Source organism: Montipora capricornis, chromosome 8, assembly GCF_036669925.1.
Source record: "Montipora capricornis isolate CH-2021 chromosome 8, ASM3666992v2, whole genome shotgun sequence".
NCBI classification, from domain to species: domain Eukaryota; kingdom Metazoa; phylum Cnidaria; class Anthozoa; order Scleractinia; family Acroporidae; genus Montipora; species Montipora capricornis.
The window spans coordinates 37711983-37716814 of NC_090890.1; the positions used below are offsets into that span (position 1 = coordinate 37711983).

The following is a 4832-nucleotide window of genomic DNA, read 5'->3' on the forward strand; positions in this document are numbered from 1 at the left end:
CGCCGTAAGCGTGATCCTCGCGTGTGAAGCGCGCGAGCCTCACACGCCCGTAGGGCGTCTCTCCCCATTCTCCTTTGCCGTTTTTACACTCACTCCAGACGTTTCGTTCGAATATTTACCGCGTTCGCTTGCGTTCGCAAAAAATACGACTATTTTGCAGTGTATTTTAATATTGTCTGATAAAGTGCTAATTTTATCCAGCGAGCAGTTGGTTTCTCCATCGCTTCCCGAGAGGGAAACCACTGCGAACATAGTTAGTATCCAAATCCAAATCTGGATTCAATGCACGTGGGGTGTGGGCCCCGACACACGGCTTCAACGGCGATGTTGACACCGCTTGGCCTCGCCCCACCCCCCCCCCCCCCCTCCCTTCCCTTCTTTCAACCGTGTTGAAACATGTTGAATCGGAGTTGAATCGATTTTGAATGAGTTAAAAAGTGTTAAAACTTTGCTTCAACAACCATTCAACATTTCTTTTGTTATCGCGAATGTTGAATGAAGTTGAAGCTGTTTGCCCACCTCTTTTAACGATAGAGAACTTAAAGGAGCTCAGTCACGGTATTTTGAGTTATTTTGAGCATCGACAAAATTACTGTTAAATTGAAGGAAACCTGAAAATAATACTTTACAAAGATAGAAAAACACCAAAGAGATTATAACAAAGCATAAAGGAACGAGGATGGTTAAGGATGGAGAAGATTGACATGGATGGCGAACAACGAAATTGAAAAGTTTAGCTAAACTTTTCAAACCATTTAACCGTGACTCAGCCCCTTTTATCAACGACGACTGAGACGGCAACGAGAACGTCATCTCAAAATATAAATTCTCGTTAATGTAAACACGTCGTGACTTTTCCGACCTTTTTAATATGACAAGGGCTTCAAACCCTTGAAGCTGTCAAAAGATCAGGATGCAATAAATCACTTAAGCTAATCTGCATGGAACGAAACAGTTGGGTTCTACGGGGGAGTCGTTGTTTACGATTTTTAATGCTACATTAACACGAGGCTATCGATTTCTAATGAGTCAGCAAAGATTAAAGTACTGCATGAATATATTGAAAGTGCATTGCGTAATGAGCTATCTCTGGGAATTTGAACCCATAGACCATTTTACAATTGTGTGCTTAGTTACCTGGTCTTTGAATGAAAGTGAGGCTGGACTTGACCTTGCTTTGATAGAAACCACACAGCTTTTCTTATGTAATTTCCTACTTATTAGCATGAGAACAACATCGTTAACATAAGAAAAGCAGTGGGGTTTCCATCAAAGCAAGGTCAACTCCAACCTCACTTTCATTCGAAGGCCAGGTAACTAAGCACACAACTGTAAAATTGTGTATTATACCAGAAATCTTTGAGCAATTCGAAATATATCAGTTTTTTTATGGCTAATAGCTGGCTCGTTAAGAAAAGCTAAAAGGCTTAAACTTGGACTTTTAAGTAAGTTTAACAAGTTCTTTTACCTTTTGAAGCCAATTTGTGAATAGCATGATGCCTTGTGCGAGAAAACTCGTGTGTTCATGAAACAAAATATAAGCAATGACGCCAGAAAAGATTCCCTTTGCACTGTACTGTCAAATGACGTTTTATGTTTTTCATAAATTAAGTTCGGTAGACAGTTTGAGATGAAGAGTATTCTTGCTTTCATTTAACAATAGAATGTTTCTTTGTATGTTGTTGAAATTTTGCGAGGTATTTCTTGAACATTTTAAGTGGTTTGACGTCTAATTATTTTCTGTCACTACACGGAATACATTACGAGTAGGTCGTTTTGAATCCAGTATCCGGATAATCTCTAAAAGCTGGGACACACTAGGCGATAAGTCGCTGCGACACGTCGCGGGCACAAGTCGCCACAACAATTCGCTTCGTGTGACACGGTTAATTTTTTGAAAATCATTATCGCTGCGGCAGAATTTGTCGTTCCGATCGCAGCGACAAACTTTGCGAAAGCAGCGTTGTAGCACAGTGTGTACACTTCAGGCAACAAGTCGCTGCGACAAAATATAAATGCAAACAATGACAGAATGTCATATGGTCCGCCATATTGAATTAGAAAACTAGTTCACATTCCCCCTCATACGAGATCACTGCGTGTGCACGAACAGGCGTCGTGTCGCAGCGACTTGTTTTTCAAGTAGTATACACGAAGCGACTTGTCGCCTAGTGTGTCTCGGCCTTAAAGTGCATATGACTCAATTTTTTTATTAGCTTGTTCGAAAGAGTTTTCCATATGATGAAGAATGGCGTTTACTTTATTGTAATAGCAGTCTTGGTTGCCGAATTATTCAAGATTTAGATTTATGCAAATTTGAGGACTTGTGACGTCACATAGTGGACACAAAATTATGTAAAATCACAAAATATGGAATATCTTTGCAAATACTAAGTTTGCAGGGTTGAAATTTTGCATGGTTGATGTGCTGCCAAAACTACACATTGCGATAGTGATTATGATGTCACCATAGCAACATACTCCTTACCAGACCTCTACCTTCCTGAAATGAAAAATGCCTTCTTTGTTGCTCCAGAGTCTAACAGACTTCCTTATGCTTATGTTGTGTAATGTCCATATTCGCTCACACCCACTGAATGAACATCAAGAGCAAATAACCCTTACTGGGGAGGGAAACTCTGATTTTACCCTTTATATGGGGAGGGCCTGGAGCCCATTGCGTTGCTATGGAAACGTCACAGTGGGACGTTCATGGAACTTTGTAATGTTTATAATAACTGTGAAAAGTTTCAGTTCCATACAGAAAACGTCCTCAGAGATATTCCATTTTTTGTGATTTTACATCATATTGTGTCCACAATGTGACGTCACAAGTCGTCTAATTTGCATAAATCAAAACCTTGAATAACTCGGCAACCAAAAGAGCTATCACAATAAAATGAACGCCGTTCTTCACCATTTTGAAAGCTCTTTTAAACAAGCTAAAAACTTTAAAGGGGTAGGACAATATACATTTGGTAAGCCATTATAGAGTGTTTTCACTCACGTGATCCGTAACCTTGTTTTTCCTCCGAAACAAAAGAAATCGTTTGCATGGTAACAGAGCTCAATTCCCGGAGGATCAGTTGGGGACACCAACATGGCCGCCGTTCCATTGTTTAGGAACACCAATATGGCTGCTGTGACGTCAAATGAAAACACTCTATTGTCTTGACCCAAAACCACTTGACACCCGGAACATGTTGAAGACAGAGATTTTAAATAATTTTATAGCATGCGTGAGTTGTTTATTTATGAAGTTCACTAAAATAGTTGAGCTATTTAATGAAATATATGAATACAAAGAAGATAGTATAATATGTTTAAGAAATTAAAAGCGTTGCTGAACTTAAGCACATCAATAAAGTTTGATTTCTCAATTTTTGAAAAGTGACATTTATAGTCCGGCAGCTAGGGCGATACACTTGATAGCGGGAAAGGAAACTAGTTGAAGTCTAGAGGAGCGTTTAACTGCCACAAATGGTACATAGTCCGGCAGGTACAAAACACAGGTCTCTCTCAGGTCACAGATCTCGTTCACGGGTCTCTGTTTTACATATACAGAAACAAACCTAAACATTCTTTAAAGCTGACCTTAGGCCTAATTAGACCTAAACAAGAGTTTTTAGGCCTAAGGTTAGCTTTAATGAAACAGAGACCTGTAACCGGCCGCGGAGACCTGGGTTTTGTACGTGCCCCAATCAGTCTATTCGCCACATCAACCTAACAGTTCACTAGGTAAACGGGTTTGCCAAAAATCAAGAATACGGAATCTGGAATATAGTATACGTTGTTCAACCAGAGTCGATTGAAATTATCCAACGTCTTTCAAATGTTTACTTTCATCTTCCGTTTAATTGATAGCATTGTGATTTCTTTTGTCCAGGATTGCATCTAATTAGACGCACGCTGATCATGTTCAATAAGCGTCGCGAAGTGTTCTCTTACTCTTTCCCCAACTTCAACATCACTCGTGGTTCGGAATACAGACAATTAACGTCACCAACTATCCATGTACGAAATTCGAAAGGGGATTCATGATGCGCTTTTTTTTTCGCAGGACATAATATCTATGCTCGTGTTTTTAAGCTCAATAGCCCTTTTCACGGTTAGGTTTTCTCATTTGCATTACAATACAATGTAGCATGTATGTGAGGCAATTTCGCGCTATTTGTAGTTTTAACCCGAAATTGCCTCACGTTCACGTTAGAGTACATTGTAATGCAAATGAGAAAAACTAACCGTGAAAAGGGCTATTGTGGGGCGATTGTTATTTTTGTTGTTGTTGTTGTTTGTTTTTTTTTTGTTTTTTTACATCAAATACTACAACAACTGTCTTCTAGATTTTCTCAATTCTTGACCGCTTGAGCTGAAACTGTTTTTATAGCAATAAAGAGTGCGTACTATAGGTGTAGTGGTGGTTTGAAATAGTTTGCTTAGGGGTTAGTTCTTAAGCAACTAGGATGAACAATATATGTTATAAATTTCAATTTATCAAGTGCTTGACAATTTCCATATGAATCTCCGTAAAAACGAGGATTTCTGTTGTCTATTGTTCCCATTCTGGAATGCGGTCAATCAAACGCATCCTAACATTGTAGCCAGAGCGCGAACCGAAAAAAACAAAAAGGTCTAAAGTTCAAAAACGGAGTCGAAAGCTATCCTTTGATTGTAACAAGGGTCCGTAATTTACAACCTCGTTCCCAGGGTCACTATGTCGAGGATGGAGGCCCTGGAAACGAGGTTGCGTAACTTACGGTACGGACCGATAAAACGAGCTTTGTAAGATATTTGTTCTATCTTTGGTAATCAGCGGCGCGCGGGAAAGGAAA

The 4832-nt window shown here is 39.5% G+C and overlaps 1 protein-coding gene across 2 annotated transcripts in view; it reads left to right on the forward strand.

Annotated features, from left to right (window-relative positions):
- LOC138014448 (uncharacterized) overlaps positions 1 to 357 on the forward strand; it is a 28172-nt gene extending 27815 nt beyond the window's left edge. For both annotated transcript variants that reach the window (XM_068861523.1, XM_068861521.1), the window contains exon 5: positions 1 to 357. This exon is cut by the window's left edge and continues 292 nt beyond it. The gene's annotated coding sequence lies outside the window, so the exon portion shown is untranslated.
- The last annotated feature ends 4475 nt before the right edge of the window (positions 358 to 4832 follow it).